At 47.7% G+C, this 12,137-nt stretch overlaps 1 protein-coding gene across 3 annotated transcripts in view; it reads right to left on the reverse strand.

Annotated features, from left to right (window-relative positions):
* The window catches only part of KLF3 (KLF transcription factor 3), a 42,801-nt gene extending 32,136 nt beyond the window's left edge, over nt 1-10,665 (reverse strand). The window contains exons 1-2 of one of the 3 annotated variants that reach the window (XM_049886359.1): nt 10,606-10,665; nt 10,081-10,365 (exon numbers count right to left, since the gene is read on the reverse strand). The gene's annotated coding sequence lies outside the window, so the exon portion shown is untranslated. Of the gene's footprint in view, nt 1-10,080; nt 10,513-10,605 lie in introns of those variants that run through there. The other 2 variants (XM_049886357.1, XM_049886360.1) reach the window with 2 other exon arrangements.
* Nucleotides 10,666-12,137: the final 1,472 nt, after the last annotated feature.

Consider the following 12,137-nt stretch of genomic DNA (forward strand, 5'->3'; position numbering starts at 1 on the left):
TTCAGATAAGATTCTGCCCACACCCTGTACTTCGGAAAGACCAAGTGAAGCAATTGATTTTGCATGTAAATAAGGACAGGTGCAAAGGTAGCAGCCACCCAGCAAAATCCCTACACATTTCCAGGCGGAGGCCCAGCAAAGCTGCTGTGGGGGTGGGGAAAACCAGCCACCTGGTTAGTAGCAAATCCCCACCCTCCTTAAGAAATTTAGCCGACTCTAGGGTCTCCATGAGTTGAAAATCAACTTCACTGGTACCTAACAACCACAATTTCTCCTACCAAGAGATTACACACTTGTTTTCCTTTTTTTTTTTTTATGCTGTGTGACAATTTTGTATTTCAGTTTTAAGGGCAAGCAACCCAAGATAAATTGAAAACTGCCCATACTGTATAACCTGCTCTCCAAGCCCTTCAGTATGGCAGTATCTTACAAGGCCTACCCCATGCCCTCACAATTGTCCTCTGTGAAGCGTTATATAATCAAATCCAGAAGGCCTGCGTGAGGCCACATTGCCTCTCATCTGCCTGGCCGATGTGGTGCCCTATCGCTGGAGACCCACCCCACTCCACCCCAAGGGGCCTCCACCCATGGGCCACACCCTGCAGAGAGTGGGAGGCTGGGAGGAACCAACTGGCTCCAGTTGGCAGCTGGTTCCTTGAAATTCCAGCCCGAACAAGGATAAGGATGGCTGGAACCTTACAAACCACCAGAAAAATCATCAGGGTGGTGGCAATTCACTCTGCTCCTGAAGGTTCTCTATTAAATGTTTAGCACATAGAACCCCTGAACCTTTGGATACTGCCCCCTCTAAACAAATAAAAGGAAACAGAGAAGCACTGTGACCCATTGCTATGTAAGAGAACCAATTCAACATGTCCCAAAGTCAAATCTTCCTCCTCCTTGATCCTACCTCTAAAAGGTTGGCCCCTGCCCTCTTCTCCCATTTCCCTTATTCTGTGTCTTAGGCGGAAACCTGGGTGGAGCTCTGGCTGCTAACCAAAAGGCCGGCAGTTTGAATCCACCAGGTGCTCCTTGGAAACTCTATGGGGCAGTTCTACCCTGTATGATAGGGTCACTATGAGTCGGAATCGACTCAACAGCAATAGGGTTTTTTTTTGGGGGGGGGGAGGGGACATCGTAATCCATCCACCATTGAAACCTTGACAGCTGTTGTTGTTAGGTGCTGTCCAGTCAGCTCTGACTCACGGCAACCCTAGGCACAACACAACAAAATACTGTCCCGTCCTGTGCCATCCTTACAATCATTGTTGTTTGAGCCCATTGTTGCAGCCACTGTGTCAATCCATCTGGTTGAGAGTCTTTCTTATTTCCACTGACCCCCTACTTTACCCAGCAGGATGTCCTTCTCCAGGGGCTGGTCCCTCCTGACATATCCAAAGTACATGAGATGAAGTCTCGCCATCCTAGGGGTCATCTTTTGAGTCCTCCTCACCACGTTTTCTTTCTATTTCTATTCTACTACTGCCATTGGAGTCCGGGCCCTCAGTGTCTCAAGACTCCATTATTGGAGTTTTCTCTCTACTTTTCTGCCCACCCCAGCCCCTTCACCCTTCCAATTAAGCCTCTATCCCTCTGCCACCTCAATTTTCCCAAAGTCCTTCCCAAGCTCAAAACCTTCCCCCGACAGGATGCTCAGGACTTACAGAGTGAGTTTGAGTGTCCAAAGTTGGCACCCCCTTTCCAACCAGCTGCCCCCTGCTCCAACAAGTGCCCTTGGTTGCTGGCTGCCCCCCTCCCTATGCCCTTTGTCCATTTTTGGCCCTGATGCCGGGCAACCAGTGTGGAATGCCCCCCCCCTTCCGGCTTATCTAAATCTGCCTAATTCTTCAAAGACCAACTCAAGGCCCTCCCCACTCTGGGCTGCCAGCTGAGTGCTCCCTGGAAGATTTGAAGCTGCCTCTTCTTACCTAGATGGGCTCAGTCTTTTAACTTTCTAAATGCTGTGTCTTATATCACCACCTGGATTCTGATCACCTAAAGGACAGAAATGCCTGATGCTCCTTTAGCGGACTTTCTCCCCATTCCCCAAAGGAGACCACACTGCTTCGATAAATAGAGGGTTTTTTTGTTTTTGGTTGGGCATGGTTGTTGTTAGGTGCCATCAAGTAGATTTCAACTCATAGTGACCCTGCGTAATAGAGTAGAACTGCCCCACGGGGGTTTTCTAGGCTATGATCCTTATGGAAACAGATGGCTGGGTGGTTTGAAACTGCCAACCTTTCAGTTGGCAGCCAAGTACTTAACCACTGTGCTACAAGGCTCCTGGTTTCGCACAGGAGCTAATGTAAGTGCACTTTAGCATACAGAAGGTGTGCTACAGTCAATTCCCTTTCTCTCTGAACGCACTTCAAATCTTATTTAATAAACAAGGCCCCCCCGCCACCTCCAGGGTTAACCTAACCAAAACCAAACCCACTGCTGTCGAGTCGATTCTGACTCATAGTGACCCCATAGGACAGAGTAGAACTGCCCCATAGAGTTTCCAAGCAGCGCCTGGTGGATTCAAACTGCCGACCTTTTGGTTAGCAGCCGTAGCACTTAACGACTACACCACCAGGGTTTCCAGGGTTAACCTAGTGAAACATTATTAAACCAAACTTTCTTAACAAAAAGTTCTTGCTGCTAACCTTAATCTTGCCTGTCCTGAGGCCTTTCAGAAACTTAATCAGTATCATCCTCAGAGAATTTTTTTAACCCACCCAGAGGGGCCTTCTAAACAAGTCTAGTGTCATAGTCTCTACTCTCTGTTCAAAACCTAAAATAGGGAAAAAAAAAAAAAAAAAAGAAGCAACTGCATGGAGACGAAGCATGGGGGGAGGGGAAAGACAGTAGGTTTTTAAAAAAGGATACTTTTGTCAACCTAGGAAAGAGGCTAAGTGATGTCCCTGGTGCCCGGCTGATCACCACCACCTTCGTAATGGTGGAAATCCCCAGGGGCTATCCTTTACATGGATCCTGTCATTTCGTTCCTAAGAGGTGGGTACTACTTTCCCATGTTTCTGATGAGAACACTGGAAACACACAGAGGTAATGTAATCTGTCTATGATCGCACAGCTGCTAAATTGTAGAGCCAGGATTTGAATTCAAAGTAGTCTGACACCCCAAACAGTAATAGTGGGATAGTTATTTCTCTGCAAAGATTTGTACATGGGGGTAGGGGGAGGATAGGGAATATGTGAACAGTATATTTACAGTAGGAGCAATTTCAACACCTCCCAACTGGCCCCAGCTGCCTACCTCTCTCTGAGCGTACACTTGGACACACATCAAAAGACCCATTCTGGAGGGCCCCAAATTAGGCTATTCTTCCTCCTAGCCAATGCACCTGCAATTGGTCCATAAAACTGCTAAGAAAAATTGGCAGCTTTACCCAAGTAAATACGGAAATCCTCATAATAACCGTACAAAGGTGGAAGGGTCAGGTCCTCATCCCTATTTTAGAAATGAGGAAATGGAGGAACAGAGGTGAAATGACTCGCCCAAATTCAAAGAGCTGCTTGAAGCTGCAGCCAAGAACAGAAGTGTGTCCGCCTGCAGACCTACGGTTCTTTCTGTTCTGCTTTGGAGTCCTGTGCTGCGGGGCTGCCTTTCAGGTACAAATCACTTTATGCTGGGGTCACTCCCCCAGAAGGGAGGGTGTGGGAGGTATGCAGCCCCACACTGGTCCATGTTCAGCAGGCCTATCGGAAGGTTCCAGCAGGCAATTAAGATTTCAAAATGCCTTTCCAGGTTAGATCACGGCAGATCTATTCTATCCTGTGGCATCGCGAAGAATAATGATTGACCATAATTTGAGATTAGCACTAATGAGTACGTGCTCAATAAATACCTGTGTGATGAATACATGAACGGGTGTTAAACTACACTTCTCACATGCCAAGCCTTGGGAAGACTGTCTACCAGGTATCTATCACACAAGGAAAATCTAGCCTGAAAATTCAGCTTCTCAAATGCAATTTGTAAACACAAACGCCCTTGTTTGGAAAACTAAGCAGAATAGGACCTTGAACTTACTAATGAAAGTAGTCTTAGGGTGCAAAACTTTGGGAGGTATCAGGATGTAAAGTGCAAGAATGGATAAAGGAGCGGATTTCAGTGATTAGGCTCACAGAGCAATGGTTAGGGGAATGACAGAAGAGGTCAAAGGAGAAAAAACACACTTGATTCACAGGGCGCTCTCCAGGGTAGAATGCACTGACCCCATGTCCCTTTGACTCTCTTAGGTCGAGAGTTGGCCAAATTCCACTGACCTGGGTCTAGACTAGCAACAGGCCATCCCTGGCAAGATCCCCAAACCTTCCAGAGACTGGCAACTATCCTGAGCATGTCCCACACCAAGTTGGGTTCTCAGAGTCCTTCTCCTTAGGGGACTGTTTCGGGAGCCACCCTCTGCCTAAAGTCAGGGTACAAGGTAGGTCCAGGGGTTACAGGCTGAGGGGCATTTAATATGCTACATTCCAACTCCAGTCCTTTCCCCCTTTTATAGTTAGATGGGAAAATGATAATGTATGCTGACTGCCAACACAATGGAGTGAGTTTCAGAAAGCTCCAGGAACCTGTTTTGCTAAGAGTAAAGAAGTTTTACTATTGCACGCTCTCACCGAAGGATACAAAACATACAGATAATTTTTTAATGTCCCATTGCACTGAGCTGACATTGCAGAATCAGTATAGGGTCAGCTAAAAAGATACACACACAAGCACACACACATGTATCTTTTTCTTCCACTTTGAAAGGAAACAATCCTAGTTCTGCTTCAGAAACTGTTTCTATAGCATCATGTCTCTTTTATTACTACTAGATTTCACGGAAGGAGAGTCGAGGCAAGGGGGAAAAAAAGGCAGGGCTACCTCCTTTAGACAATGCTCTCCCTTATCAGGGCCGACTGCTGTCTGGTTTCCTGTCTCGAGCTCCGGCATTATTGCTTCAGATGAGAAGCGGGGTCTTAAAAAGGGGTCAGATCAGACTCAAAAATAAGAATGCGGAAACCCATGATAATCCTTTTCTTCTGACTCCAAGATCAATTCTGACTAGAATGTTACATAGAATACTAAAAAATTACATAGTTGCAAGCCAGATATCAAAAAAAAAAATTTTTTTTTAAGCTAGAGCCAATGATAAATGAAGCATTTCAGGAAGAAACCCGAATTCCAGAATAATGTAATTCCCAGTATTTAAAGGATGGGCTTGCTAGTCTTTATTTCTTTTAAACACAAGAATGTCTGAAAATGGAGCGCAAAAAATACCACCTGAGCAAACTGTGCATTTTAGAGCAAAAATGTTGACTTGGAAATATTAAGGAGAAAAGCATTATCTAAAGGGAGGATGGATGTAAAGTGTAGCAGAGTTAGGAATAATGATTCAAAGTCAAGAGATGAAATTTATACTCCCCCCCCTTTTTTTTGTATTATAACAATCACACTAGCATAATTTCCCCCCAGTTGTTTCACTTAGCCTTTAAAAGTTGCCAAAACTTTTTTGTGATAGAAAATATTAGACTCTAATCATCTCTATTAACCAGCGCCCCCCCCCCCAAAAAAAAGAGGAAGAAAGAATGATTAGGGGAAAGCCAAATACTCTGTCTACCAAATCTAGTTGGACTATTCCAACTTTGGAACTAAAACAAAAAAACTGCTTCACTTTGGGTCTGTACTTAAGAATTTTAGTTTAAGGGCCTCTTGTCCTACAGACCAGCTTAATATTAAAGTTGACCTTCTCCAAAAGAGTCTCCTCTTAAGACTTTCCAAAACTCAGATCATTTTCCAAGGAAAGTAATAGGTAGCCTACTATTTGATTCTAGTATCTTTCCTAATACCATATTTTATACTTCCCTTTTTTATCCATAAAGAAGGAATGTAGTAGGCCATGAAGGTTAACACCAAAGTACTATTATCACCACTTTTGGGGAGTATACGGCCCGCTTCGCTGCTTCAGCAGCTTTTTGAATTAATTCCATTAGAAAGCATTGTAGGTAATTCCCTTATATTTTAAAGAAAATCCAAAAATGGGAAGTTTAAAAAATAAACTTGCTGCAAATTTTCTTTTTCAACCAACTATTTCTTTAAAACTTAGTTTCTGAAGAATCAAGAAGCAAATAATTTGTTAAGGTAGGTTTTAAATAGTTAACCCATAAATTTGTAACACCACAACTGACTAGAATACACCCCCCGCCAAAAAAAAGGTATTATGAAAAAGTTGTCCTTGTGGGAAAAAAAAAGAGAGAATTCTCTTTCTATTTTCAAAGTATAAGATTAAAATTTTCCAAGCTATCATTAAATGGATTTTTAATTTCCAGTTCTCCTTTTCTTCTGAGCTTTTTTCATTTTCAAAACAGTATGGGAATCAGATCTAGAATACAGTAAAATCTTTGTCCTTAAAAAGAAATGATCCTGGGATTTTCTCAATATATCTAAGATTCTGCTTCAATAATTTTTCTAAAGAATTCTTCTCCAAGATATTCAAGTCAGCCCAGGCTACTAGAAACTAAGACTGCTTAAATTCACCATCCAACGCAGCCTCGATGCCTGGAGCGTCCTGCCTTACATGTGAACATGGGTGGGCCACACACGCCATTCAGATAATGCTAGGTCTCCTAACCTGTAAGGTGTTAATCCCAGTCCAAAATTGACAGCTTCAGGGCAAAATGCCTATCTCAAAACAAACACTCTACCCACAAAGTAAGTTTCATGTACTTTGGACATGTTATCAGGAGGGGCCAGTCCCTTGAGAAGGACCTCAGGCTTGGTAATGGAGAGGGTCAGCAAAAAGGAGGAAGATCCTCAATGAGATGGATTGACACAGTGGCTGCAACAATGGGCTCAAACATACCAACGATTGTGAGGATGGCACAGGACCAGACAGTGTTTCGTTCTGTTGTACAGAGGGTCCCCATGAGTTGAAACCGAACCGATGCTACCTAACACCACTACCACCCACTTTAAAACCAAAAGAAAAAGCATTAAAAAAAAAAAAATCAAAAACTCTTTTAAATTTCTTCAACGATATGCATTTTTTTTTTTCAAATCACAATTTAGCCATGAAAATATAAAAAAAAAAAAAAGGTGAAAGTTTTTATTCTCCCATATAAATACATTGGAGTAAAGGGTATATGTAAAAAGGTTAACTGACTTCTCATGATGACATAACACGAGCATCTTAAGCAATGGTGAGTGTGTAGAGACATGATAACTCCCTGGGTGGGGATAGGGAGTTTAGGGGCAGGGACCATAGCCTGGTCTGGGCTACTGATCTACCAGAAAACAGACTGAAACAGGAAAGAGCACACATATGCCACTTGGAATGTATGACGCAAACCCCAGCCTTGAAACAAAGAACAGGAAACAGCTCTGCTGGCTGTGCTGGAGAGAAAGCACAGAGAAACATTTAGCCGGCCCTCCCTGACCCTATATTCATGAGCAGCTGGAGTTTTTTAAGACAACAACAGGGGGGTGGAGGTGTTTGTTCTATGGATGTGAATAATAACACCAGCTTTATACAGGGGACCTGCCCTATTTACAAATAGGAGCTGCCACATACAGTAAACATCATAAGTGAACATGTGATTCTATCATATTCAGGCAGCGGGAGACCTTCATAATTAGCACGGGCCTCCTTCTGGAGATTTCTTTTGTCCCTTTCTCCCACGTCCCGATGGCTGGTCTGTGGCTCTGATCAAGTTCTGAGTTAAGGTGATGATTTTCGTTCAGCTCAGAGCATCATAAGAAAAACGAAGACAGAGTATGGCTGTTAAGAATTCAGATTTCAATTGGGCTACCCCAATTTAACTGAAAACTAGACCAATTCTAAATTCCAAGACATAGATGGTAGGACATCTAGAGGCACTCCAAATTTTCACTGTCTTTTTCAATTGCACGTTAATAGGCAGGCATGCACACAGCTGCACATCTGTTCTACACGCACACAGAACTACAGAAATCCACCTTATGAGAATGTGATTCCGTTCTTAACATTTCATTTAATTCAAAATTGATATACAATTTCTAGAACAGAGTACCAACTATGAAAAGATATTTTAAAAGGTCTATTTTTTTTTGGGTGTTCAGGTAATTCATTCATAGCCCCTTTCCCATTATTTCTTTTTATTTTGTTAGCCAGGACTGTTTAACTCAGCTTTCTATTATCAGAGATTTCGGAACCTGTGTGGACATAATTAAAGGTAAAAAATTAAGGAAAAAAAAGGCATCGCTGTGCCCATAGCAACCAGAAGACTGGGTTTTAATTTAGAAACTTTGCAGGGAAAAAACAACGGTATTCTCCAAAGCTATGTTGCTGTTTTATATCTGACAAGGTCTTGTGGTCTAAGCAGCTACTTTTCTTTGTTAATCTCACATTGTGATTTTTATACTTACGTTCTCCTTCATGCGAGCCAAATGTTCCTAACAGTATACCTTCACTGAGTTTACCAACACTACATTAGGTTTTTTCTACTAGTTCTGCAACAAATCCCACTGACTGTAGAAACTGAGAAATAGTTTCTCCAGGGAGTTTAAATTAATCAAGCATCTCATTTCAGACTAGTAACAGCCTAAGGTCAGCTAACATACTTCTTGTTTCAAACCAGAAGAGACGTTTGTTGACTCTTCAAAAACACTATCAACTCACAAAATTTTGGAGATATTAATGCTTTCAGATTTTTTTCCCCAAAAGCAAGTCTTTCCTAGGGTCAGGCAGATAACCATCCAGATAGACTTCTCTTTAAAATATGCTCCTCAAACTCATACATAAAACACTCAGAAAAGGACAGCACAAAATTGCTTGTAGAAAAACCTATAATGACCCTATTTTTCATTTAATTTTTGCTTAAGAATTAGAGATACTAAATCTAAATGAAGTCAGAGTACCACTTCATGCTTTTCCCCAGATACCAAAGACCCTTGTGAAAACACAGCCAATATATTTAAAGTGTTTCGAGGGATATTAATGGGGAAAAAAACTGAGTTAGTACAAAAATCGGTGTAAAATGTTTATATTTTAGTGAAATACAAGGTGAACAATTTCCGCTTAAAAGGATTTATTAAAAATAAGTCTTAACATTCTCTATGCACAATTACTGTATATTGCTGTAAAATTTAAGGCAGAAGTGTTCTCCCTATTATCTGCCAAAGAAATGGCAAAGACAATTGTAAGTATTATCTGCTATCTCCAAGAGAGCTACTCTGAAATGTTATGTAGGTCTCATGGGTCTTGGTCCAGGAATCAGCCCCTGGGCCCACACCCGGCTGGGGTTCCTAACGCTGCAGGCAATGGCCCTAAGGCGCTCTCCGCCTCCAGCCACGCTGCAATCCTTGCTCCAGACACTGCGGCAGGTTCTCTCCGTGCCCCCAAGGAGAACGACTCTTCTAACCCGGCCCGCAATTTCTCTTGCCCCGGAAGACCCAGATGCCCTGGCAGCGCCTGGACTCCAGGACAGAGAACGGGATGCTGCTTCCAATCCCAATTGCCCAAGTTTCTTCCCAGAGGGCCAGGAAGGCTGCTCCAAGTTTGCTCCGCTGAGCGAGCGGCCGCGCGCAGGTCCAGGGAGGGGGGGCGGCGGGGGGCGCGGGTGGAGGGCGGAGAGGGGGAGGGCGCGGGCGCGAGGGGGACCGGGAGGGGGAGGAGCAGGAGCGCGCGGCCTCGGCGCTACCTTTCTCCAAACAACGTTGCCACACGCGGCGAACACTGATTTCTGGGGCTTGGGAGGGAATCGCGGGCGGGCGGCGGCCAGGGGACCACACAGGTGAGCGCCCTCCCCAAGCCAAAGCCCCTCTCGGGGCCGTGGCGGGCGCCACCACCCTGACTTCCCGCACCCCCAGATCCGCACGGTGGCTCTCCCGAATCCCACACTTGCTACCGCTGTACCCCAGGACCCCCTCCCTCGCCGCCTCCACCCGGGTGCCAAGAGCTGTTGCACTTTCCCAAGACAAGAGACGTCCCCACCCCCACGTTGCACCCCCCCCTCAACCCATCCACTGCGTGCTCCTGGTTAAAAAACGAGACACGCCGAAAAGGGGGGCGACAGGAGTCGGGCACGAGTAAAGGTGAGCGAGAGGGGACTTACTTTGCGAGCCGTGGTGCTGAGCGCAGCAGATAAGAAATAAAGGCCCGGATCCGGGCTTCCTTGAACCCCGCGAATGCAGTAATGTCAGCGCTCCGGTCGGGCGGCGGCGGCGGCGGCCGCAGGGGACAGGGACGAGGACAGGCGCGCGTGCGGCGGGCAATCGCTCTGCGCTCCGGCTCGGCCCCGGCTCCGCGCGGCTCCGCTCCTGGCTCCCCTCTGGCTCCTGGCACCAACTCCGGGCAGTCACATGACGCCGGCGCCGCTCGCTCTGCGAGCCTCCCGGGGCTGGCGGGGTAAGTAGAGGCTGGGACCCGGGGTGGGAGGGTCAGGGAGGGGAGAGGGAGCCGCCGCGGCCGCCCGGGCTGGGCGGGTCCCCACCCACTTGGGTGGAGGCAGCCGCCGGAGGGGTCGGCCGAGTCACTCGCGCAAACACGCACCCCGCCCTGCGCCCTTCCCCCGCCGCCCCCACCTCCCGCGCCGCCTCCGCCCCGCCCCGCCCAGTCACCCGGGGACGGCCTGACAGACACTCATTATTCCCGGGAGCCGGGCGCCGCCCCGCCGGCCGAACCTGTCCCGCGAGGCGCGGCGCGGCCGTGGGGCTGGGCGTGCGCGGTGTGGCCCCCGCCCCGGAGCCTGCGCCCTCCCCACCCCCCGACCTGGCTCGGCGGCCCCGCCCGGCGCGCACGCCCGCGTCCCCGCCCCGAACCCCCGCCCGCGCCCCCGCCCCGAGCCCGCGCCCCGCCCGCCTGGACCCGCCGCCGCGCCGCCGCCCGAGCCCGGGGGGAAGGAAGGGCGGCGCTGCCCGCTCCGGGCGTCAGAGGGCTGCAGCCCGCTGCGCCGCTTCCAAAACACACAGCCGGCTCGCGGGCCAACCGAGGCGGGGGACCCGGCCGGCCGGGCCATCAATCAGCCGGCTCCGGCGGGAAGGGCGGCCCCGGGCGGGCGCGAAGGGAAGGGCTGGGCCCCATGGCCAGCGCGGCCTCTCCTGGGCCGAGTAGCTACAACTCTCTTAAGGAGAAAAAAGAAAGAAAGAAAAAAGGCACCGGCAGTGAGGGAGCGGATGGAGGGAACGGATTCTCGAGGGGAGGAGTGGCAGGGGGTTCGGGAGGACCGGAGGGCAGTTGGGTTGACTTAAAGCCAAACATGGTCCCGAGTTTCCAGGGTCATTCCCATCCTGTTGGGGCGCTTTCTTTGTGCCTTGGGGCGTCAAGTCCCTTTCGTCGCTGGTCCGGCGGCCGGGCGGCTAGGGCGGCGCCCCCAGCCTCCTGGGGCTTTTCTGTGAGCGCCCGGAGACCCCCGCGGCAAGCCTCTCGCGGACTGGGCATGCCACGGGAGCGAAGAGGCGGCCGCCAGCAGCAGCATTTGGCACAGCCGGGCCTGCCTGAAAAGTTGGCAAACTTCGGTCCGGATCCTCCTTCCCAGAGCGAGAAACCAGGGGCCCGCGGAAGGGCTCGGCCCAACGACCTTTCATTTCATGTCGCTTCCCTGGGACCAAGTTTAGTGGCCTTTACCGCGCTTGGAGCAGGGAGGCGGAAACGCGCTCTCTGTTCTAGCAGGGCCTCTTGGAGGACTTTGCAGTCCTTTGCAGAGTTTAGCTCGTTTTGATTTTCTTTTTAAACAGCATTAATGTAATAAAGAATGCAATAAAAAGAACAAAGGACAAATTGGTTCAATTGTTTTAGTCCTGTGTAATATTCAAAAACGCCCATGCTTCAGCCTATGGCCTGTTATTGCTTCAAGATGTTTTAAAGGCCCTTCAAGTTCACCATTCTCACTTCGATGCTTCATCCAGGCATGGTACAACTTAAAACCTAGTGCTATAGTATATTCCAAGCCTCATCATGTAGCTACACAGTATTGTAAAAGTAGTACCCGGTAACCTCAAGTACCGACGGCACTGGGTAGGTTGGTTTTAACCTCAAGTAGTGAAATTGCGTATTGTAAATAATGTATACAGATGAAAGACCACGTGGAAGGCAGCCAGAACTAACTCTGGTTCGTGTGCCACCATTTAAAAATCAAAATATAAAGGGGTGAGGGCTTTTTTTTTTTTTTTT

The sequence above is a fragment of the Elephas maximus genome, chromosome 5 (genome assembly GCF_024166365.1).
Source record: "Elephas maximus indicus isolate mEleMax1 chromosome 5, mEleMax1 primary haplotype, whole genome shotgun sequence".
In the NCBI taxonomy this organism is placed as follows: domain Eukaryota; kingdom Metazoa; phylum Chordata; class Mammalia; order Proboscidea; family Elephantidae; genus Elephas; species Elephas maximus.